Raw genomic sequence first — 26,600 nt, 5'->3', positions numbered from 1 at the left:
AGCAAGCAAGCCTCCCTGTTCGCTTCAAGCTGCCTGGCTGCCGGCCACCATCTTGGCTGGCAGTTAATTTGCATATCTCCCTGATTAGCCAATGGGAAGGGTAGTGGCCGTACGGCTAATTACCATGTTTCTCTTTTATTAGATAGGATGCTTGGTATAATCTTGGTATATTATATATATATATATATACTAGTGGCCCTGTGCACAAAATTCATGCAGGGGTTGGGGGGTGTCCCTCAGCCTGGCCTGCACCCTCTCCAATCTGGGACCCCTCGGAGGATGTCCGACTGCTGGTTGTTGGATATAGCTCTCACAGTCTGGGACCGCTGGCTCCTAATTGCTTACCTGCCTGCCTGCCTGATCACTCCTAACCACTCTGCTGCCAGCCTGATTGCCCCCAACTGCCCCCCTTCTGGTCTGATCACCCCTAACTGCCCCCCCACCAGCCTGCTTGCCCCCAACTGCTCTCCCTCTCGCTGGCCAACTTGCTCCCAACTGCCACCCCCCGCCAGCCAGCTCGCTCCCAACTGCACCCTGGGTTCGCCATTAATCCCTGCTCACAGGGAGGCCCTGCCCACCAGGCCTGGGCTCTGTGATCAATGCTGCTCAAAGGGAGCCCTGCTCACCTGGCTGGGGTTCTGAGATGGGCCCTCCCAGCCTTGGCAACTTGCCTTGGCCCTCCCAGCCATGGCTTTGTCTGGAAGGAGGTCCGGAAGGTCCTCCATAAGGTCTCCTGGTCTAATTAGCATATTACCCTTTTATTAGTATAGATTGTGCCTCAGAATTATTATGCTATATCTCAAAGATTTTCCTCTATAAAATTATGTTTATTTTGTAAGCAGATATTCTCTGACTTCTCTGAAAATAGGTTTTCTCATTTTTCTTAGACACATGCTGGCTAAAACTTATTTTGGAATGGCTTCATCATCTTGTTATGCATGCCACAGAAGCTATCAAATTTCCTTGTCAGTTACATTATTCTTATTAGGAACTCTCATTAGACCTTTACATTTGAAAAGTATCAGTAATAAGTTAACCATAGCCATTTTCTCTATGACTAGGATGGTTTTTATTTACTCTGATGCTTGTGTGAAGGCTCTGTTATCAGCTATAGGCCTGACTTTGTCTTCAACAAAGGACCATCTTCAGAGCCCGATGGACAAGGACTGTACCAGGCACTACAAACCGTTGTCACTTCAAAGAACAGGCTCTTGGGCACAGGCTTCTGATGCATCTCTTGGACAGCTTTCAAGCCAAACCAGTGTGTTAAGTGAGGATTTCCAGAACTCTTTTCCATTAAAACGTATATGGGCTCATGAGGCTGCTACTCAAGATTCAGTTGAACAGGAATTAAATACATAGGCCTGAAAGAATTGATGAGAAAATTTTCATTATGATTATTTTCTTTGAATACTGTAGTTGTTTAAATGTTCAATTTACCAAATATAAAAGTGAACACTTTTTCTTCTTAAACTCTCTATAATCCATAACAATTTAATAGGCTCTGCTTTTATGTACTGAAATTAACATTTAAAAATTATATCTGATTCTTACCATTCCTCCTAAAATCAGAAACTCTTAAGTCTCCTTACTTATCATGGCAATATAGTTATTTACATAGGGTCAGTGAAAATCTGTTGTTTGTTTAAACCAGAATATAATTAGGAAAATCAATTCTGTAACCAAAGCCTGGCCTGAAATGTCATATTGAGAATGATGCTCATTTAATGGAACTTAGGGGTCAATGCTCATAAAGTCCTCCCAGGAAAACTGGCCTGAACCTGGTTCACAGGGTCCCAACCTGAAGCCAAAGGATCCACTGCAAGATGGCTCACTCACGTGCACTGGCAGCTCCTCCCTTGCTATGGGCCAGAGACCATACAACATGAGCCTCTCCATAAGAAGTCTGAGTCTCCTCATGACATGGCAGTGACTTCACCTACATTCAAGAGATAAAGAGAGCGAGGAAGATGTCCCAATGCTTTTTATAATCTAGTCTCAAAGTTATGCTGTCACCTGTATCTCATTCTATTTGTTAGAAATGAATTACTAAGTCCATCCCACACTCTAGGGGGGTGGAATTAAGCTCTACTTCTTCAAGGAAGGACTATCACAAATTTAAACTCACCCCAAAGGCAAACCAGAATTTGGCAGCCTCCAAAGCACTGGCCTTCCCGTCCTTCTAGGCTCTACCTTCACTCATTAAAACTAACTGTATGTTTTAATGGATGAAAACAATCTTGTAATAAGTAGCAATAAAATGAAACCGGTGATAATTATGTGCTGTGATAGAGGTACAAAAAAATGACAGGGAAGGAAATTAGATCCACCTGGGAAGACCTGGGAAACTTCATGAAGGAAATGGCATTTGACACGAGTCTTGAGGAATGAGAGGATTTCAGTGGTCTATGATTAGAAACCAGAAGGAGGACTGGCTGGTGAAGGGAGCAAGGCAACTGTTGGTGCAGAGGCAGGAGACAGTACATGCTGGTTCTGAGGACCTGTGGACAATACAGTGTCACTGAAGACAGTTAAAATTATGAATGTTTAACTTTAAAGAAGAGAGTGGTGTGGGGTTTAGCATCAGGGAGGTCATGGGGGAGAGAAGGCTGGTTGGAGCTAGCAGCAGTGGGCAAACTAAAAATGAATAAAACTAAAAAAAAAAAAAAAAAAAAAAAGACCGTACCCTTTAATGTAATGATGTTTACTTTGAATTTATATTAGTTCACACAAACACTCCATCCATGCTTTTGTTCCGGCCCTCCGGTCCAGTTTAAGAACCCATTGTGGCTCTCGAGTCAAAAAGTTTGCCTACCCCTGAGCTAGACAACAGGAAGCCTTGGATGTCAGAGATAGGACATTAGGAATCCAGGAAAGCTGTCTAGATGGGAGACTGGTATGATTACATCTATGCGTTAGATTCTAAAGGTTAGAAAGATCAGCCTGGTGATCATGTGAAGGCTGGGGAGAGGCTAGAAGTAAGGTAGACAGATGGAAAGCTGCTGAGATGAATAAGTGCCCTGCTTGCCTCACAGTGCAGCTCTGAGATGCTCCATCCTGGCCACAATCTTGTAATAAGTAGCAATAAAATGACATTGGAGTCACTGGGTGCTTCTTAAAACTCACCGGCACCCGGCCCCACCCCCTAGGCAGTGGTTCTCAACCTTCTGGCCCTTTAAATACAGTTCCTCATGTTGTGACCCAACCATAAAATTATTTTCATTGCTACTTCATAATTGTAATGTTGCTACTGTTATAAATCGTAATGTAGATATCTGATATGCAGGGTGGTCTTAGGCGACCCCTGTGAAAGGGTCGTTCAACCGCCAAAGGGGTCGCGACCCACAGGTTGAGAACCGCTGCCCTAGAGGTTCTGATTTAATTGTCCCAAAGAAGATTGGGCACTGCAGGCGATTTTAATGTGCTGCAGAGACAAGGAAGTCTTCTCAGATCAAGGCAAAATTTTAAATGTTTGGCCCCTCTTGCCTCATTTTCTGAATTCCTCTTCTACCTCTTTGAGTCCTTGTCCCATAGTTCTTTGCATTTTTATTATATTTAAGTTTCCCTTGGAAGTAGCCCATTTTGTCTGACTATTCTAGTGTTGCAAGTTTTCAAACTGCTTATCTTCTCCCATGACCCAGTAAACTGCCATTTCCTCGGGCAGCTGAGTAGTAAGGGGAAAGCAATCTGATTAGACTAATTCACACTAAGATGTGAATGATTGATGAGCCCATAACCTACCTAAAGGTATTTGATTTTTTAATTTTTTCCTAACTTAAAAAAAGATAATTTCATACTTCTAGAAAAGTTACAAGAGAAATAGATTTCTTACATACTCTCTTTTGAAATACATTTGTTTATTCCTCTCTTTCTTATAAACATACGACTTTTTCTTCTGAACCATTCTGGAGTAAGTTGCAAGTTTATTCCCAAATACTTCCGTGTGCATCTCCTAAAAATAAAGGCATTCTCCTACACAGCCACAATATACTCACCACAAATTAGTACATTAACATCAATACCATCTATCCTCTAATCCAGGGGTGGGGAACATCTCACTCGTGGGCTGTCTAAGGTCCGTGAAATCATTTGGTCTGCCCCTGCCAAGCCATTAGGGGTGAGTTAATTCAGTGTTTGACCAAATATAGCAGGCTAATTTTTTAGTTGATAATTTTTATAGCCCTCGAATGATGTTATAAATATCCAAATGGGCCTTGGCAGAAAAAAGCGTCCCCACCTCTGCTAATCTATAGACTCTATCAGCTTTGCTGATTATGCCAATAATGCCTGCAGCAACACAGCAACACAAACTACACTAGCAAGAGCATTTTTCCTTTTCCTCCTTTCCTTCTGGCTCAGGACACAATACACAATCATGCCTTGCATTCCATTGTTATGCCTCTTTAGTTTCCTTCAATCTGGGACTTCTCCCCAGTCTGCAGTTGCATTCCACATCTTGACATTAAGAGTACAGGCCAATTGTTTTTGCAGAATACTCCTTAATTTGGGTTTGTCTGATGCCTCCTCGTGATTAGATTCAGGTTACACTTTTTTTTAGACAGTGGAAGGGAGAGAGAGGTGAAAGAGAAACATCGATCAGTTGCCTCCCATATGGACCCTTTCTAGGGATTGAACCTGCAACTTTTTGGTGTACAGAATGATGGTCCAACCACCTGAGCCACCCGGTCAGGGCTCAGGTTACACATCTTTGATGAGAAAACCACTGAAGTGGCTTTGTATTCTCAGTGCATCCTAACAGGTGTTGCGCAGTGTCCACTTGCCCCAATAACAGTGCTGTTAACATCTCTCCGCTAGTTAAGATGGTTTCTTCCAAGTTTTTCAGTAAAGTTACTAAGCATTTTGTAACCCTGACCACTCCGAATTAGTAAGAATTCTGGGGGAATATACTTTGAGACCATATAAACAGCCTGTTTTTCTGCACCCTCTCGCCTACTTGTTCCAGCATCCACTGATGATCCTTGCCTGAATCCATGGTTACCATGATGGCTACCCAGAGGAGATTCTAATTTTATCATGTCATCTATACCTATTAGTTGGCATTCTACAATAGAGGAGAGCTTTTCCTTGTCTTCCATTTATCTGTTTATTTACACAAACATCAACTCATGAATTCCTATTATATCCAATAGGTTGTAATAAATTAGTATCATTTATTTTGATGCCCACATTGGCTCAAATTTGACCAATGAGAACCCTATTAAGTTGGCTAGATTATTTGATTTTTGAAAGAGATCAAATGTCTCCATTCAAATGTCTCCAAATAGTACAAGTAACATCTTAAGAGCAAATGAGGTGGAAAGTTTAGGCACTTTGCCAGAGGGTGATGGTGAGCAGAGTGGCCTTTACTGGATCAGGGCTCCCAAACCGATCCAGCCTCTTCCTTCTTCCCTGTCCTAAAATGGAATTAAATGCTGGTACTTGGAAAGACCTTAGCCATCATCAGATCTATGGTTCCCAAACACTGACTCCAGCCAAGGGCTGTGTGGCTGAAACCCCAGGAGAACAGATGCTCCGGAAAGTCTGATTCAAAAGGCAGACCTCAGGTGGGGTGGGCATTTGCGTATTTATAAAGCTTCCCAGGTGACTGCTGAGCTCAGCCATCCTCCCTCCCCTTACACACACACCCTGCTTTTATAGGTGACTCAGGGAGGGACATCAATGTGCTCTATGTCACACTGTTGGCACCAGAACTAAAGCTGAGGCTTCTTGGATCGTCAACAGTATTGCTTTTTGTCTGCATTGTGCTGCCACCCTCTAGTTCTTTGAAAGCTCCCGCGATTTTGTCCCCTTACACCCTCTCAGCAGTAAGGATGAGGAATTTACTGGCAGGAAACAGGAGGCTGCCTCTGCTTGTTTACTTGATGCTTACTTGCAAGGTAGTTTATTTAAGCTCATCCCTATCGTCTTATCATTGGAAGTTGAAAATAATAATAAAACCGACTTCATACAGTTGTTATAAGCAACTAAACCGGCAGTCGGACATCCCCCGTGGGGTCCCGGATTGCGAGAGGGCACAGGCCGGGCTGAGGGACCTCCCCTCCCCCTCCGCTCCCCCCCTCTCCGTGTATGAAGCACTGAGCCTCCAGTAATAATAATAATTAACACTAGCATAGCACTTACTGTGTGCCAGGTTATGTTCTATGTGTTTTATATGTGCTAAGTCATTTAATCCTTACAACAGCTCATTGTTATTGGTTTCTTCACAGATGAGGAAACTATGGTGCAAAAAGGTCTCAACTTGCCCAAGGTCCCACAGCTAGTAAGTGGCAGAGCAGGATTTAAAGCCAGACAGCCTGGCTCAGAGGCCATACTCCTAGTGACAACTCAGTACTGCCTTCCCTGCTGGGACAAGCTCATCTCAGAGCTACGATGAAAGCATGTATAGAAACAGAAATAATGGCTATCATTTACTGAGGGTCTGCTATGTGTCAGGACCTGGGCTGAGCACTTTGCATGCACTGGAAAAGTTAATACTCACTGCTAATGGAATGACTCGGTCAACATTCATTTATCAAGCACAGACACTTGCTGGCCCCGCTGGGGACACAGCAGTGATTCAGACTTGGGGCCTGTTCTCAAGAATTCTTTAATCCTAGACAAATAAACCTGGTACATAAAAAACTATACTTTTGAGCAACCGTTAAGAGTTTCTGTCTTAATGGAGAATAGTTAGAGAGCAATGAGACACAGAGAAAGAGGTGTGGGTGTGGGTGGGTCTTGAGTTGGCTTCTCCAATAGGCAGCATTTGAGTTGTTTTTTGAAGGATGATACTGTTGGGGAAGGTAGAGATGGGAGAAGAGCCTTCTAGGAAGAGAGGCAGCACATGGGAATAATGAAGCTGTGCTCTAAATGAAGTCTGAACGATGAGCTGAAAAGATGGAAATGTGCTGGGGGCGTTTCAGGCTCATCCCAAGTCCACCATGCAATTTTATAAGGACACCTGGTCTTGAGGCCGCCATTTGTTGATAGTTGTAAATCCATCACAGGCTGTGAAGACTGAGGTCCTATGAGGTCTCATTTACAGAAAATAAAAACTGTCAGATCCTCAGAGCCCCCAGGACACTCATTAGTCATGGTGAGAAGTATTGATATTCATAAACCCTTCTGCCTGGTACAATTTCCTGTCATCATCCCCACCACCACCAGTTTCTATTTGGAGAATAAACCTGGCAGCAATCCGAGCTTCACACTTCTTGCAGACTTGTTGGATAAACACTCATACACATGCACAGCAACCATTTCACACCTAATGAATGGGATGCAGGTGTCTGGACTGCGGACTACGGACTGCACAGCAGGAGCTGGAGAGCTGCTTTCACTTGGATTCCCTCTCCTGTGGGCCTGGCAGCAGTGGGTGAGACGTGGCCCTGCCCCCACTTCCTGCACGTGAGGAGCCTGTATGCCCTGGGCAATGTCAGCACTCTGGTTCCCAGGTCGGAAAGGCCCCCTCCACAGTGATGGGTCTGCTTTCAGAAACCTGCCCAGTTTGAGATCTCAGGGACGAGGTAGATTTTACATTTGTGAGGCCTGAAGCTTATACAAGTTGGGGGCTCTCTTTAAGAAAAAGAATACTGCCCTGGCCGGTTTGGCTCAGTGGATAGAGCGTCGGCCTGCAGACTGAAGGGTCCTGGGTTCGATTCCAGTCAAGGGCATATGCCCAGGTTGTGGGCTTGATCACCAGTAGGGGGCGTGCAGGAGGCAGCCGATCAGTGATTCTCTCATTATTGATGTTTCTACCTCTTTCACCCTCTCCCTTCCTCTCTGAAATCAATAAAAATATATTTAAAAAAAGAATACCAAATTATGAATATAACGTGAAATAGAGAAAGTCTCTATTTATTTAGAATGAGAAAAGAAATCTTAAAAATGCTGACAAAAACACCAGAAAATTCAGAAAAATGGTACAGTATTTCCTTAACTGCCTAACAGATGACTAAAATATTTTTCCCTATTTTGGGGGAGCCACATACTCATCAGATCACTTCTTCAAATGGCAGCAACTTAATAATAGTTCTGCCCAGAGAAGATAAGCTAGTCTTATCTCTAATGTGTTTGCTCAAAATTGTTATGTTATAGTTTTAAGAAGTTTCTCTCAGCTTCACAATTTATTATTGTAAATGCCATGTGAATGTTTAAGGGAACTGATTTGTCAATTTGGGGGAAATTTCCAACAAAGTTTCTATATGATTGGAAGCCTTCAGAGAATATAAAATTTTCTTCAGCAGTGACTAATAATCTTAAACATTCCTTCATTTGAGAATTACTTATTGACCCATTAATCAGTTAGTTAGTCATCCATGTCTTCATTGGAAAGGTATATCATGAGTTGTACATTATCTTCATAGGTGTTAGTTTATCAGCAAGAAATGTAAATCTTTCTCCAGTGTGTTCCTATGATTCAGTCCTCTTCCTTAACTGGATTATTAAACAATACAAAACTCTATTCATTATTATTCCATTGGAAAGTTATCTCTTCCTCTTAATTGAAATACTGATTTTAATATGATGAAACATTTTTTGGTTCTAGTTCTATCCTTGATGTCAGAATAATTTCTATTTATCCTATTGCTTTACCTTTTTCATTAACTTTTTTCCTGAAATTTCTCTCAATTTTTTAATAAATCTATTTAAAGATGACAAAAGGATGTACCCATCATATATGCCAAAATTGGAACTCTATACTCTCTTATTTCTTTTATTGAAATGGTGCAAAATGTCTTTCCAAATTGAATTATAATGGCATATTGATCTTTATGAACTTTTAAACAAATACTTGCTTCTTATTTGTATTCAAGTTTTTCATCTCAGTCATCAAAAATGTATCTGAGTCTTTTAAAGGTCATGTATCCTTATTGCAAGATGAACAGATTTATAATAGCAGACCAAGCCTTATCTACATATTTCCAGTGCTGGGTAGTGTAGGACACACTCACATTGAAATGAAACCTCTTGTCTACATTTGGATGCTAGAAATATTCCTGGAAGCCATTCCTACACCAGATAGCCAATAATAACTCAACTATACACTGAAGTGATATTGACTTCAAACCACATAATTACATCCTAATAAATGGTATAACTAAATTAAATATATTCCAAACTCAGTTTCTCCTTAGCCAAATGCCCATGAGTATTTCAACAATACCTGGCATGAGGGGAATACATAGAGATGAGGTTGTAGTGAAAAGAGACATGGTATTAATCAATTGCAATAAAAGTGTTTACATTTAAGAAAATGCTTAACTTAAACTCTTAATGGCCAAATCTGGGGTAATTTGAGCAATAAAATAAGTTATGATAATAATGGGTTATAACCTATAGAAAAAGTCAATATCCATGAGTTCATAGTGATAGAAGTAAAATAATTGATTTTTAAAAATGAGGAAGAATGGCTCTTCCCTTTAGATTTTTAATTAATACACATAAAGGGAAGAGGGAAATAGGAAATCACCATTTGGCAAATACTGCAATAATAATTGTTGTGGGCAAAAATCATCAATGGATGTTAAAATCAGTGGGTGAAGTGTGATGATAAATAAGATACTTGTATGGCATCAAAGTATCTTCTCATCAGACACTGATTACTGGAGGGGGAATAAACTGAAACTTTACAGAGGAGAAACTTGGTAGACACCACCTTATCCAAGTGGTCAAAGTTAACATCACCTGTAATGAGACAGATCAGCATCATGTACCACCTGATATAATGCCTGAGAAGAACATAACATCACTGTCACATCACAGGACTCCAGGGGTCCAGTAGTTTGGGGAATGCAGGGTCATCTCTTGGAAATAAAGGACAAATTATTGCAATTCACACCTCCCACCACTAAGAAAGAAGTTCAATGTCTGGTAGGCCTCTTTAGGATCTGGAGGCCACCTAGTGATATTACTCTGGCCTATTTACCAGGTAGCATGAAAGGCTGTCAACTTTGAATCACAGTAAGTCTAGGATGTGATACTGCTTGAGCCAAGTGATTTTACAGACCCTATTGATTTTAGAGTTATCTGTGGTGGAAAAACATACCACGTGCAACTTATAGGATGCTCCAATAGGAGAATTGCAATGCAGACCTCTAGGGTTCTGAAGCAAGGCCCTGCTGTCTACAGAAGAGAGGATGCAGTTAACACCCTCAATCAAAGACCATTATGTGATTTGGTATCCCCAGTAGGTAGAATACCTGGGTCCAGGAACCAAGGGGTAGAAGTAGGAAAGGCCCCATACACCTTTCTTTCCAGGTCAGTTAATGCTTCCCATTGCTGCAGCATGAGGCTCTGTAAGTCTAGGGTCCTGATTCCCAGAGGGAATGTTTGCACTGGTGAACATAGTAAATGCCCCATTAAACTATAAGCCTCAGCTGCCACCTAGTCATGTTAAGCTCCTTGTGCCAAAAGAAGGAGGTGAGAAAAGGAATCCTTATACTAGTGGGAGTAACTGACCCTGACCATCAGGAGGGAGTAGGGCTGCTGTTACACCATGACATGGGATGATATACTGGGGCTTTTCTTAGTACTCTCCTGCCTCTTCTGATGGTAAATTGACAAGTGCCGTAGCTGTGGCCAGAGACAGAATACTGACCAGAAACTCAAGGGTGAGGATTTGGGTCATCCCACCATAATAAACACCTTTTTTAGCAAAGTCGACAGTGAGAGAAATATAAAATGAGTAATTGTGACCTTGAGGTCAACTGCAGCCACGTGGGTTATAGCTCATTTCTTGGGTAAGTGTTAAAGGGGACCAACCAGAATCCCAGAAGACTGGTTTCCCAGAGAGACTGAACTTATTATACAAAGCCAATGGATTTGACCAGTGCAAACAATGGACGGTAGTGGATGCTCAGATGCCTTAATTTAGGGCCATCCATTTCCTTAGTTGCCATGAGTATTGGTTTGTGAGTGCTCACACCGGGCCCCCTAAGACTAGCCCCCACTAAAGGGATCAGTCTGGAGAGCAAGATGGAACTCCACTGCCTCAATTTTAGGGCTCCTCTGACTCAATTTAAGATAATTCATTGAATTGGCTAAGGCCTCTGTTGCAACTGCATCAATCTCAACTCCTCCCTTTGCTCATTCCCACTTCCTCAAACCAAATATTTTGTTGATCACCTCTGCATCTGCTGTAGTCTGTTTCTCAGGGAACCTGGACCAAGGCTCCAGAATTTTCAACATGCTCTTAACATGTAGGAGTGTTTGCCCTACACCAAATGGTCCCAACTACTGTAGATGAGGAAAGAGGATATGAAGCAGGGCTCCTACCAACCCTCCATGGATGTATAGGTTGAAGAAAAAAGTAAACTTTGTTGTTTTAAGTCACTGAGATAAGACGATTGTTTGTTACCACAGTGTAATTGAACCCACCCTGATTGATACTGAACCAGTACAATTCTGCCTTTCAATTGTTACAGTATTTGGCTCCAGTTTAGTGGTGACCCAGGCCAAACCTCAATTTATGAGGCAAATGTAGGTCTAAACTTATGGGTGACAAATTAGAATCAAGCAAGAAAGAGAGACATAGAGTCTAAGAGGCTAAGTGCTGTCTCATTGGAGCTTTACTTGAGTCTGGGAGTTCCAGGATGAAATTCACTTTGAGTTACTTGCAGTGGTTGTTGGACAAGTCTACAACTTTAAGATGAATTACTAGTCAGCAGGTCATGCTTAGAATTGGTTGGCCAGCTCTCCATGTGGTTTTAGGTCACTGCCAAGAGCTTCTTGTGGCTAATCCAGATGGGTCTGGGCTCAAGTGGGAAGTGAGTCAATGCCTGTATTAATAATAAAAATAAAGATGAATAATTCACAGCTGTATTCATGTCTTCATTTAGTGGGAGGCATGGATCCAAGACAAAGACCTTGACACTAGACAGTGCATTCACAGATAATAGAACTTGTCGAAGCCCTTTCCAAAGAGGCTTAAGTAATGGTTTTTGCTGATGAAACGTGACCAGACATCAAGCTTTACATCATGGCCCTGTCTGTCCAGGTGGGTGATAGAGTTTCTTGAGCCTGTGAATAGTTCCTTGACACCCTTGTCAATGTCCTGCAATATAACACAATGCTATCTGGCTCAGGAATGCTCTGTTGGTCTTAGCTGCTAAGGAAGAAACCTAGTTTCTGCACAAATCTCGGCCAGTTTATTATTTCAACCCCATTTTTATATTCTGTTCTCTCTTTTCGCTGCAGACAAAGTGGGCATTGACAGCAATAACGATCCTATATGTTTTACAACTTTAAGACCTGACCCATCATATGTATGTCCCTGTGGTTGTCAAGTTTTCCAAACCTGAGAATGAGGATTTTGCAGAAATATTTTGTTGATCACCTCTGCATCTGCCTTGGCACATGGATATGAGTCTACCCATCTTGAAGAGACACATAAATTACTAAACTTGTCCATAAGGGTAACATTTTCTTTATCTGGATAAATTTAGCTTGAATATTCATTTCAAATAGCCCCAAAGGAGAGACTAAGCTACTTTCTTTTTCTTGACAGCCCTTACTCCCTCTTCAAATGTGAGCCTGATAAATAGGGCAGCTCTTATTGTACTGTTTGGTCAGACGAGATCATTTTGGAGCATACTGATTCAGCCTCATTTTTCCTAACATCACTTCTTTGTTCCCATGGGTTGTGTCGCAGGCTATCATGAACAAGGTAAAAAGGCAATTCTTTTTGTGCCAAACAAGACATGGGTGCAAAAGAACACCCCCCCCCCTCATCTCCCAAGGTGCTGATCTGAATCTGAGACCTCATCCAAAAGTGCTTGGCTGATGAAGGTGGGAAGAAAGATGCAGTCAGAGTAATGGCCATGGCTGTGCCATCAGCCAAAGCAAAATTCTTTTTATGTAGGGTAAGACACTAAAAATTTAATTCCTCCAAATATTCCTCCACTGTCATAAACTGCCCAAAGGCAGAGTGAGAGCCAGACTTTGAAGAACTAAGAGTAGCCAGCTCAGGTGGGGGCAGCATGTTTGCGCCCCCAGGAGGCAAAGAACTGCCACAACCTCCTGTGGAGAACAGATTGCATCTCAGCAACTAATTCTGAACACTGCCTTACAATGTGCTAGGCACTGCTAAGCCCTTCATAACACAATAAACCTTTGAGATAATCTTATCTCCATTTCACAGGTGGAGAAACCAGAGCCTGAGAGGCTAAGGGTGTTGCATTGGCTGAGCCTGGATTTGAGCCCAGGTCTTTCTGCCTCCAAAGCCCTTGCCCTTCACCTCTGCTTCAGCCCTTCCTTTCTTGGCAAAATGCCTCCCCTCCCTTTTTTTGTGGCATAAGTCCAAGCAGGAGATTCTTGCTGATGAACTTCTATGTACAGGTAATGCAGCAATAGGAAAGAGATCTATGTTACTCACCTGTTCATTTGCTATTTCATTCATTCCTCCATCCAGTCACTTAACAAATATTTGTCGAACTGCTCCTATGGCCCAGATATTCAGCTAGGTGCAGAAATGGGTAAACAGCTGGCCCGCTGAGGCTATCAGACACTAAACAAGTAAGCACAAATAAATAGATAATTACAAACTGCGGTAGGTGCCTTTTCCCCAAAGTCCATTATCATCTGCAGCAGCAATGTTGGAAAAGCAGCTTCAGTTGTGTGTTGGTGAACTGGAACTTTTGAGCAGCACTGCTGAAAAGAAATAGAATGCAAACTACACAGGTACGTGTAAATTTTCTAGTAGCCACAATGGGCAAGTGAAAGCAAAAAGATTAGTTTTAATAATATATTTTATTTAACCCAAAATATGTCAATAAGTATCTCAGTATTAATGAGGTATTTCACAGTTCTTTGTATACTTAAAAATCCAGCACACTTCCATTCAAACTAGCCTCATTTCATGCGCTCTATACTACATGTTAATCATGGCTGCCATGGTGCACAGCCTACCTGTAGTCACTGATAGTATGACTCTTTCTGTGCATTGGTGGTTTTCAACCTTGGCTGACATGGAAATGACCAGAGAATCTCATTTAATAGGGTGGGTTGGGGTGGGAGAGAGGGATTGCCCAGGTATTAGTATATTTTAAAACTCCCCAGGTAATTCTAAAGTGCAGCAAGTACTGAAGACTACTGCTCTAAGCAGTAGCAGGTTTGCACCCAAAGTCGTCAGATTATGCAAGGTGACAGGCATGAAGCTCCTCCATCCCAAATCAGCTTCATAGCCTGCCTCTCCCCTCTCCCCTCCCATCTCCCCAAGCTCAGCCCTGGCCCCAGGCTCTTGGCCTATGACCTCAGTCTGGAAATCTGGGTTGAGGAGCTCTAGGGCAGCTGGATGACCCAGCATTCTCACCTTGGCTGTGGGTCCCACTCTGACCTTGGGTCCTGGCTCTCAGAAATGTGTTGGTGCCCTCATTATTGGATTATCTCCTGCGTCTCAGTCTCTCTTGTTCTGGGAATCTGTTCGGTGGCTCTAGCCTTGAACCTGCCTTGTTTTTGCCTCTTCCCTCTCCTGTTCACTCCTCTGAGAATACCTAATGTGTGACTCTATCCTCTCTTCCACCTATAGGGACACCTGCCCCCTCTTACTAGATCCTCCTGATTTTCAAATTCACTGTCCCCCACCTTCCTTGCCAAGCCTCACATTCTCTGAATCCCTGGTCACACCAGCCTGGCTTCTCTCCCTCTATCCTCACCCAGCACATGGTCCACCTTCCCACCCTTGGTGGTTAACCCTTCCCTCCCTGCCCAATCCGTATCAGAGAACCTCAAGCCCAACCTCCTTTAACATCCTATGATGTTCATTATGTTAATCATAATAGGCTCATTTATCTTTGTATCGAAGGACTTCAACCTGCCCAGAAAAGTGGAACCTCTGTTTATTTCTATTTTTATCTTTCCTTTTTATCTTCATTTTTTATTTTACTTTCTTTTTTAGTCTCCAGTTGCTTCTCCTGATCCAAGCCTGCCATCCTCAGAGGAGAGAGTTGGGAGCATGGATAAGGCTACAAAGCCAGTGGAGAAAACATCTCTGGGAAAATATTTCCAGCTCACAGTTTTTCCTGCAGCCACTTGTGCAAGGCTTGCATGAGGTTTGTTGGTTTATTTTTTCCAAAAGACTTGAGGACAGCATTGGTATACTCAGCCCTGCAGTCCTGCTATGAGGGTAGTAGAACCGTTGGCTGAAAGTGAATAATTTCTAGGCTATTTTGCATAAACTTACAGCTGGTATTCCCAGAGTCACACTTATCAGATAAACAAATAAGGCTGTGAGGCTGTTACCTAAAAACCTACCACAATTCTATTCCCACCAGGGAATTAGGGGAAGATAAAAAAGAGAAGAATTTTTAAATCTGCTTACCACACATATAGAGCCAGGACTCAGGCGGCTCTGCTAGTACGTGAAGGCAGGAGGAATGACTTTCCCCAGCTGTGGCAAGTTCCCACGGACCCAGGTCACTAAGTGGGATTTCTGGGGGTGCCAGTCACTCTAGCCCTTTCCTGGGCCCTCTCCTAGAACTGTTGTGCCATAAATTGTACTATCCATTGGGCAAATGCCAAGTTTATCTCTGGATCATTGAATTCTGTCCATTAACCTGAAATGCTAGAGTTTAACAGCACCAATTGGTTAACATTGCAGAAGAGAATCATGAAGCTTGTGGGGTCCTAGACGGATGGGTTGATTATGGAAAGAAGGAAGGAAGGAAGGAAGGAAGGAAGGAAGGAAGGAAGGAAGGAAGGAAGGAAGGCTGCCATGCCAACCATGAAAAGGATTTGTGCTTCTCTCTTATCCTATATAATAAAAGCCTAATATGCAAATTGACCTCTCGGGTGGTTATTCGACCAGGAGTTCGACCGGGAGTTCAACCGCTCTCTATGAAGTGAGATGACCACCTGGGGGCAGCATGGAACATGGTGGGCATCCATAACTCGGTGCTGGCAGCGGGTGGCAGTGGAGGCGCTGCCAGCCCCAGTGGGCCCCAATTAGAGCTGGACTGTGGTGAGATGGTGGAGCAGGTGAGAGGGAGGCGCCAGGTTAAGGCGGGTGCGAGCAGGGGCCCAATCATCCCACCGATCACCCTGCAGACAGCAAACAGTGGTAGCGGGGGTTGGGGGACGGGGCCACCACCTAGCTCCCAGACGCTGAGGGAGCCAGGGCGCCCAGCCCTGATCAATCACCCCACAGGCGGGATGGTGGAACAGGTGAGGAGGCAGCACCAGGTCAAGGCGAAGTGCCAGGTGAGGCTGTGGGGATGTGAGGCTTGGGACACGAGCTGGGGCTCAATCTCCAGAGGCCACCCCGAAAGACCCTACCCGTGCACGAATTTGTGCACTGGGCCTCTAGTGTATTAATGTTTTGAAACATTGATCACTCTACTTTGTCCCCAAAATATATTTTTATTTCTTGGCTTTTCCACAATTAAAAAGTAAGTGATAAAAACAGATATCTTCTTCACTGGATTGTTATAAGGATTAAATGAGCTAATTCTAGAAGGCTGCTTAGTATTAACTTACAGCAAAACTGGCAGCTATTGTTATTATTAACTGACTTGTTAAATAGGAGGGCTTCATGTATGCTCAAGACTCAGAATTGCTCTTCAAAAAGCACAGAGCACCAACTCCAAGAGGGTTGTTGTTGAAAGCAGAAGAGCCACTGCATTTCTCCATGGCAATTACATTAGTGACTTGCCCAAGATTACATAGCAGGTAGGTGTAGAACCCAGATCTGTCCTGCACCTACTGCCTTGGATTTCTCCAGAACCTCGATCTTCCCCCTCAGAGGGAGAACGGCATCATTGAAGCTTCCCAAAACCAGTGTAGACCACTCCCCTCCCCTCCTTTATTGTCTGCACTGAAAGGAAAAAAAAAAGAGATGAGTGTGTGTGTGTGTGTGTCTGTGTGTGTGTGTGTAATGGGGCCAAGGGTGTAGAAGAGGTCTGCTATCCCATTTGGAAAATTATGATACATGGGAGGACAGGTGTAATTTCTCAAAAAGTCCTTATTTCTTATAGGAATGGAAGCTCTCAGTTTTCCTTTTGGAAGTCCAGCCTCTGTGGCTCTGATGCCCTCAGATAGGAGGGGAATGCAGACGCAGGCAGGTGCAGAAGAGGAACTAACAATTCATCCCTCCCTCTTCTCCCTCCCTGGTGTTCTTTAAATAAACACACCTGTAGTGAGATTCTATGCAAATGAAGGGCCCCCTGGCTCCCTCCACCCTCACTTGGCTCCCGAAGTCCCTACTTGCCCTGAATGTCAAGTATGATCCCCAAAAAGGAAGATCGGAGTTGGAATCTGTGTGTTGGAAGCTGTGTCTCTTTGGCAAATTAATTCTCCTTTGGGGGCCTTTGTTTTGAGGGAGAAGAAAGAGTGTTCTTTGAGTAGGGTAGAAAATTGCTGGGGAAATCAGCCTTTTAGCTGGAAGCACATTGGTATCTAAACTTGACCTTAGGGTAGTCCCCAAAGCCCTTCTAAATCTGAGGTCCCAAAAGAGGGCAGGGCCTGAGAGCAGTCAGAGCCGCTCAGTGGCAATACAGGAGAAGACAGGTTGGTGAGAGCCAGTCCCTTCCTCTCCACATGCAACCTGCCTGCAGATACAGACAGCAAGGCATGGACCTGGACCGAGAGGTGACTTGTTAAATAGGAGGGCTTCATGTATGCTCAAGACTCAGAATTGCTCTTCAAAAAGCACAGAGCACCAACTCCAAGAGGGTTGTTGTTGAAAGCAGAAGAGCCACTGCATTTCTCCATGGCAATTTCATCTGTAACACATACTGTCTATTTATCTGGTGCCAAATAACAGCAGCAAAATCTTCATCTGAAATCACAATTAATTTGAACATTTTTAAAGCTATTTTTCAGAAAGGGCCTTCAACCTTTAAATGTAGCATCCAAACTATGTAAATGAAGTAGATAAGGCATGCGGCTTGAATGAGGTCCCTTATCGTGAGCATACTGCAGAAAGAGTCTTACAGAGCAGCGAATGGAGCAGACAGGTGGCAGGGAACCCACATGTCACTTAAAGGACAACCTATAAATGAAAATTCCATTTGGGGAATCAGTTAAATTAGTGAAGGTAAGTTTTTTTTTTAATTTGTACCAATTTTCTCAGGATTCCTTTTGATAAAAAGTTCTGGATCACTTACAATATGGTCTGATTTATAAAACGCCCATCTGTTCACAAAACACAGTGTTTGTAAAAGCCAAGTGGTTTGGTTTGGTTACGAAAAATGGAAGATCTACTGCTCATATAAGAATGGCAAGGGCAATGTCTAGTTAACTCAGGGGGCAGCTTTCCTGAAATTCTTAGGAGAGGCTATTTTTCTAAGATATTGTCCCAGTGATTTATGACTATGACCAGCATAGCTGAAGAGCTTGTGCAGCTTGTAAGAAGGCAGTGAAGTACGTTCCCTAACCCTAACCCTAACCCTAACCCTAACCCTAACCCTAACCCAACTCTCTCTAAACTGGATGGTAGACGGCAAAACAATGAGGAAGAACCAGAGCTGTATTGTCACACTAGCATCAAAGGTGATGGAGGATGTTGGAGATGAATCAGGACAACCGAGGCCGGCTTGTGCTGCAATGGAGATGAGGCTTAAGCCTGGCGGGGGGGCGGGGGGGGGGTCACGGTCCAAATCAGATAGGCCATTAAGAACCAAGAAATCCATAGAAACCAAAGAATAAAGCAAAGCTGTGGTGCTGAAGAACTGGAGGTCATGGGTTCTGAGGCTTCAACCAGGCATAGATCTAGAAACTGGAGTTACAGGTAACATGAAAACTGGAGGGGTCATCAGCTCTGTCCAAGGAACCCCAGATGTTTTAGATGTGAACCCCACCTCAGAGGTGTGAAATTTCTTGTCTGAAAGGTAGAGCCAGAGGTCAGGGTGTGGACAAAGACTGGCATGTAATGGTTTATATTTGGAAGACGTGTGGCATAATGTGCGAAGGAACAGGAAATTAAATCGTACTCTCTGCTGCTTCCTTGTCTATCTATAGTACCACGCTCTTATCTTTCTGTAACTCTTGTTACCTGAATGAGGTACATAGCCAAATTGTCAGGCATCTAATAAGAGAGATAAGATGCTCTTTCCAAAGCCATGTCTTCTGCACAACATTATTGGGTTGAAGGAAGTTCTCCTAGGAGGGAAATTAAATCCCAAGGACCTCAGCATTTGACTTGCCTTTTTTCTTTCCTGCTGCTGAAGATTTGGTAAGTGGTACCCCACCTTGGAGAGCACCCAAGCCGCTTCCAACAATGAAGAACAGCAGACAGCAGTGGCCTACCCTGAGTGTGGAGACTGAAAACAAGGGAAGCAGAGAGAAAACCCTGCACACTGTACCATTTTCCCCAGAGCTATTTCTGAGTACAAGCATCCTTACTGGAATGCCTAATAGGAGGAAGATGATCAAAGATAACACTTCAGAGAGGCATCATGCATATTTTGGTTAATGGGAACAGAAGAGAAAGGAGCAGAGGCAAAGGACCTGTGGTAGACAGTTAGACAGACATGAGCGGAGTAAGGACGCTAAGCCAGATACAGAAGACCACCAGGGCAGACAGCCCCAGGTACCTAGCAACAGGCAACACTGGGCTGGGCCCTGGCCCCGAGAAGTCCTTTCCTCCCCTAGCATATCACTGGTCATGTGGTTGAGACCCCCTGACTTTCCATATTGGTGATCATACAGTTCGGATCCTCCCCTAATCTTTCTTTCCCTGGTATGTTGCTAGTCATGCTGGTTAGACCCCCTTAGAGAGGGAATGAACAAGGGGGCCAGAAAATAGTCCTTAAGCATTAAGTCCCCAGGACAATGAGGTTCTGACCTGCATCAAATACATGTAGACTTCAGTTGTGTTTCAGCTGCAGGCCCAAAAAAGCAGCAAAACCAGACAAGTGACGTCATGGCTGACATCAGGACCAGCTGCACCAACTAATGAACTCCTGCCCTGGCACTGACCAATTAGTGGAGACCATGAGGATGCACCTGGAAAGCTGATGAATATTCTATTGGAATTCTCCCCCTGAGACATCCAGAGAAAACCCCTCAAGACTAAGGACCCAGCACATGTTCTCTGTCCCTGTCTCTCTCTCTCAAGCACACGCATGCTTTCTCCTGCCCCCTCCCCCGAGGCACATTTTCTTTGTCTCTCTTATTCCCCTAAACTCCAAGGGCCCTTCTTTTGCCTCTGTAACTTGTTTCCTGAGCCCACTCTTCCTACTTCTGTGACTTTCTAAATAAACCTACTCTTATAATTTGAGTCTTGGCTCTGAATTCTCCTCTTAGCCAGAACTCAAGAACTGAGGTTGCTGAACTGAGGCCCAATCACTGAAAACAACTGGTGCTGTTTTCACCGCCAACTGACCGAGCCAAGTCAAATCATCACACACACTGTGTTCTGTATTAAGCAGCACCCTCCAGCAAGTCCATTTTTATCAGTGGCCAAGATAAAAACAGAGGAAGCATACTGATCAAATCTGAGACACCATAGAACTGTAAGAAAAAAATAAAGCATTAAAAGAGCAGAATTTTGGGTCTAAAATCATCTCAACAAGATTGGAAAATTTGAATGTAACCAGCTAAATGAAAAAGTCTTCACTGGAGTCCAAAAATCACAGTCACATGTACGGAATGAGTGAGGCATGCTTGACAGCAAGCAAGGAGGGTAGAAGTCTTTTGGGCTTTTTAGTTGAGTGTAAAATTATCCAGGGCCATATAATGTGGTCTACTGAATGGCTGTGGGTTAGTGGTCTGCATCTTCTCCATATTGGCCAGAACACCACAGGGGGCTGTGAGCAGATTTGTAGGAAGGACTTCTGCAACAAAGAGATAGAAAGTGGTAGTAGGATGGTAGCACGATCAAAACCATGCCACATAAAGAAAAACTTTCATGCAGCCTGTATGAAAGAAGGCTGCAGGCTGGGTGGTCTGTGTAATTTGTAGGGCCCAGTGCAAAATAAAAATGCAGTACAACTTGTTCAAAAAAGCAAGGGAAAGGGCCTTTACAGGTACTAAAATATTAGGCTTTTTCATTTAAAACTATTTTTGTTTACTTATAAAACATAACAGGTAATAAATAGCAATATATGAGTAGCCACAAAAATTTACAAGTTGCAAAATAATAACATTTTAGTGTCATAATTTTATGTAATACAATAAATAATTATATTTTATCAATGTGATATATTGACTGTACATAGGTTTTTTAAAAAATTCATATTTATAACAATTTCATTTTCAATCATTATGGATTAAAGGCAATATGTGTCATTCTTGGCAAATGCAAGACTATAAGTGACAATTGATCATACTAATTTTTCAAATAATCTTTCTCATGATGCTACTCTTACTGAGCTATTAAGAATATTTTATAAGCTGTGGCAACATTGGAATACATTTCTGATAAATTATTTTGAAATATATATTTTAGTACATATCTGAATTGATGATTCTCATGAAACATTTTTTTCTAAAAAGATTTAATTCTTAAAAAAAGATTTAATTCTTCATAGAAACCAGTTTTATGTAGTCTGAATTTAATTTTAAAGTAATTTTGTATGCTGGCATTTTAAAGTTTCATCTGCCATTTTCTATAACTTGTGAAAATATACAAGAAACCAAAAGTGGCTTCATGATTTTATATAATTCAGAACACTCATTTGTGCATTCTATCACTGTCTTACAAGGAAAATTAATTTTACAATTGCCTTCTTTACTAAAAATTGCTTCATCTAAAGCTTCACATGAAAATCGTGGGTTTTTTTCCCCTCCATCAAATGCAATAATCTAAATTTAATTTCTACTCTAAGGCTGTGCATATTTTGCTTTGCAATGTTACAGCAGTTTTTAAAACCAAAGAGTCTAAACTTTTTGAATAATTCTTGTTAACTCTCTGATATGCTTTGTTGCCATGTGTATGCCTTTATCACATTTTTTATTGATTTGAGAGAAATCAATTTGTTATTCTACTTATTTATACATTCATTGGTTGATTTTTATATGTGCCCTGACCAGGGATCATCAAATCTGCAACCCTGATGTATTAGGATGGTGCTCTAACCAACTAAGCTACCCGGCCAGGGCTGTATGTCTTTATTTTGTAATAATTTACTGACAAAGTTTACTGTCTGAGCTTTGGCAGCTCCTATCTCCTGTTCAGGCCAGTGAGTTGATTTTGTGTAGACACTGCAGGGATGGGTTCCAGGGACAGACAGGCATTTTGTCCTGAGAGCAGTGGCCCTGTTGCTGCTCTCATGCAGAGTTCTTCCTGTCTCTCAGGGCTTGGCTGCTACGGCCACCACGGCTGCCTCTACTGCTGCTGGCACTGTCATCACCACCAGTCTTGGCACAAGTCCCACTCAGGCTGCCTGGCCAACTGCTTGGCTCCCATGCTGCCCACTGTAGCAGCCGACTTGGGACCAGGCACATCCCAGTGCCCCCGGGGCATATCCTCTGCTCACACCCACATGCTCCATTGTTCCATCTGAAATTCGTTTACAAAGCACAAGTTCTAGGATAAATGATTAAGAATTCACCACAGTGACTGCAGAGCATTACCCCAAGCGCAGAGCCCCTTGTGAGGTGGGCCTGTGTTACTGTGAGTCACACACTCTGTGTGTGTAAGAGGGTCAGGCATGTAATGGGGGTCACATGCTAGACCTAAACATGTCACAACTAAGTAGTAGGGTGGACCCTGAACATTGATTCTCTTGTGTGTTTTTCCTTTGTTAAGAGTATCTAGTCACCATTCCTGTGGGAACTCAGGTGGCAGCATGGCACAAAGACCCCCACAGCTCTGAAGGGAAGTCAGCCAGTTGCTGGACCACCAAGTTCTCCAGGACGACCCACCTGCTCTGGCCTCTCCGGGCTACAGCTCTGGGGGCACCTGGGACAGCTCTTCACTACACACACCAGCAGCAGTAGGTACTGGGCTTCTTGCTTTGCATGAAGGGGCCAGGGTGGAGAGGAAAGAGAGCTATGGAGCCCTAGGGAATGGAGGAGGATTTGTGAGCTGGGATGGGACATGTCCTCCAAAGGGGCAAAGACCAGTACCACTGGTTTAGAATCATTACTGGGACTCTGTAACCAGGGCTGCTGAGGCCTAAGGTGAATGAGTATAGAGAGGATCTTAATTTTGAGTATTTGAAGGTCCATGGGTGACCATCTCTGTGAAGAACGTCAATGTGTGTCAATGATGGAGAGACACCCTTTAACCAGGTGTGAAGAAGAAACATTCAAACTGGCATCACTGTCCAGCCTTAATTCTGAGACCTCTGTCACCCAGGAATAAAACTATCAATGGAGAAACAGGTCTTTATAGGGGCTGGAACAGGTTAATCTTAAAAATCAAACTTTTAAAATAATATGCTTCATTTTTTTAAAATAAAAGATACATCACAAGTGACCAATGATGATAAAATCTAGAGATTATGCTCAAGTCACATGAATTTAGAAATCTATGAAAACACAGATAAACAAACCAACCAACCGCTGTCTAGTTTTAAGTCAGTTCCATCTGAGAGTGTGACTTGGGCCAGAAACCTTATGCAGAAGATGCAAGGAGGAGAGGGGGCTAGGAGGGGGAGCAAGTATTTTCCCACAGGCTACTGGAGGACTACCTGAATCAGGTACACCTTGAGGGGGAGAGTGTTGAAATACACATTCCTGCTCCCTCTCCCCCCCTACCCCCCCACCACAAGATTCTAATTCAGTAGATCTGGTGTGGCCTGGGGACCAGAATCTTAAAGAATCCTAATGTGCACTGAAGTCGGAGAACCAGTGTGGTGAGGCCTTTGCAGCTGAGACTTGATGACTAGACCCCAGCATTGTTCTCCTGCCCCTGCAATCACGCCAAGAACTGTTGCAGAGAACCCCTGAGTCTGTAACCCACGCAGGTTCCTGTGCCCGAACATTAAATATTAGAAAAATGAGCAGAAGGAGTAAGTCTCCTACTAATTTCTTACACATGAATTAAGTCTTATTTTCACAAAAACACTTTAAAGATTTTCTAAAAATCTCTCTTTGTAATCTAAGCACTTGGTGTAGGCAGCTCTCCCCACAGCATTCAAAACACTCCGCAAAGACGCAGAGGACACTCCGTGCATGGCTATTGGCCAGGATCTGAGCTACAGCTGCCAATTCAGCCTGGAACTGGGGAACAGCCACTTTTACCCATCACATACCTCCCCCGCTCCACTTTCAATATGCTATGTCTAGTTGACACACCAGCCCAACAAAATAGGTGGTATCATCCACAATTTTCTGATGAGTAAACCGAGGCTCAGACAGAATTGCTTAAAATTCCAGAGTAGGTAGTGGAGGCAGGATTTGAGCCAAGGAGAACGGGTTCAAATCCTGGGCTACTTGTAGTGCCCCCTTCAGGGTCCATGCCCACTTTCTCTCTGGCTTCAGCAGAGCTTTGTAAAATGATAGTTATTAGTCATACCTGCTCCCTCCCTGCCTCCCAGATAGGAAGAGGGAAATCACAGATCTTGTGCCTTGTCAGTGAGATGTTATCAGCTATAAATGCAAGTGTAAACATCTGTAAGGGTCAGGCAGATTATGTAAGTGAACAAATTAGGCAAAATTTTAAAAATTAACTTAGATCTACTTAGCACATGAAACATTTAAAAATAGTTTTTATTCCACTAGGAACCATGTTCCAGTTTTTCTTTTTAAGTACCTGGTCTTCTCTGTCTAACTCGTTTTTTTACCATCTTCAGTGAAACACAAAAATAAGTAAAGAAAAATATTTCACTATCATAAAAATAGTGTTTACAATTGTTTAATGATGCGAGGGTGATAATAAAAGGCAACCAATATTCAACCCCAGTGCTGAGGAGGCAAAAAACGGGGGGAGGGATTGTGTCAAACTAAAAAGTTCATGTCTTGTCTAAAGGGTATTATAGAATACTAGTGGCCTGGTGCATGAAATTCATGCAGGGGGTGGGTTATCCCTCAGCCTGGCCTGCACCCTCACCAATCTGGGACCCCTTGGGGGATGTCTGACTGCCGGTTTAGGCCCTATTCTAGGCAGTTGGGACATACCTCTCCAATCCAGGACTGCTGGCTCCTAACCGCTCACCTGCCTCCTGCCTGATCACCCCTAACCACTCTGCCTGCCAGCCTGATCACCCACAACTGTCCCCCTTCTGGCCTGATCACCCCCAACTGCCCCCCACTGCTGGCCTGATTGCCCCAACGCCCCTTCCCCGACCTGCTTGCCCCCAACTGCCCCCCCCACCCGCCTGCCTGCTCACCCCCAACTGCCCTCGCAGGTAGAAGGTGCTGATTAGGGGAGGAGGGCATGATTGTTTTCTGGGACTATAGTTATGGAAGCTTTGCAGAGGGTTCCACAGGCCTCAGAGGGGTGAGCTCTGGCCAGCAGTCCTATAGAAGTGGTCGTCCCTGGAGGCGCTGGTGTGGGGCAGGGAGTTAGGGGGGCACTAGGAGGGTGGTGAGGCTGAAGGGGGAGTAACTGTCAAACCTTCCCACTTGGCGCCATTCTTTAAATTATACGTGGCTGTTTCACAGCTGTACCTGCTCAGAGCAGGGCTCCAATCTCCTGGAGCAGGGTGGGGGCCGGGCTATGGCAGAGCCAGGTGGACTAGGAGGGCAGGTTTAGCCACGCCCCCAGCGAGGTTCAGTGCACCTCAGTTGCTGAGATGAGCTGCTGCTGTTGGGGGGAAGGGTCTGACCCTGGGAGGCCGCTCAGGCCTGCCTCCACCCTGGTCTGGAGTTGAAGGGAGAAGAGGGGGCCCAGCAGTGGCGGGCTGCAGGCCTTGGGTGCCTCAGGGTGCTGATGGGTGGTCGCCAGTGTGCTATTGTTGTGGGCGCCCCTGGCAGGGATGGCGGGGTAAAAGATCGGGAGTTGGAGGTGTGGGCTGCAACTACCCCCGAGGCTGGGTCTTCTCCTGTCTGATCAGCCTCCCTGTCCCCCTGGGGGTGCGGGGGCTGGGGAAGGGTGTCCGTGCAGGGGGATTGGAAGAGCTCCCCGTGGCTGCTTCCTCTTCCTTCTTTGCAGTCTGGGCTCCTGTCAGGCACTCTCCTCAGACCCCCGGGAACTTGGCTCTAGCCGCCCACCCCCTGCTGCGTGTGCATCAATATGCAAATAGGTCGTTATGGGAACACACCCTAACAGCAACTAGCATATTACCTCTTTATATGTATAGAGTAGACTCAAAATTCAAAATGTCTTTATTGTGTATTAAGAATACAATTACAGGAAGGATGGAGGATGTATTCACCAGCCAGTAGCTAAACACTCACTATACCTCCCTTCCCTGATATGTCAAAATTACATGTTTTATTTTATAAACAAACTAGAGGCCCGGTGCACAAAAATTTGTGCACTTGGGGCGGGGGGGGGTAGGTCCCTCAGCCTGGCCTGTGCCCTCTCACAGGTTGGGACCCCCAGGGGATGACCACCTGCTGGCTTAGGCCCGCTCTCCGGGGGATTGGGCCTAAGATGGCAATCAGACATCCCTCTGGCAGCCCGGCAGCCATCGGGGATGTCCACTTGCCAGCGGGGAGCAGGCCTAAACTGCAGTCGGACATCCTTAGTACTGCTAAGGAGGCAGGAAAGGCTCCCACCACCACCGCTGTACTGGCAGCCATCAGCCTGGCTTGTGGCTGAGCAGAGCTCC

This window comes from Myotis brandtii, unplaced genomic scaffold, assembly GCF_000412655.1.
Source record: "Myotis brandtii unplaced genomic scaffold, ASM41265v1 scaffold118, whole genome shotgun sequence".
Lineage (NCBI taxonomy): Eukaryota > Metazoa > Chordata > Mammalia > Chiroptera > Vespertilionidae > Myotis > Myotis brandtii.
Note: the sequence above shows the minus strand (reverse complement) of the source record.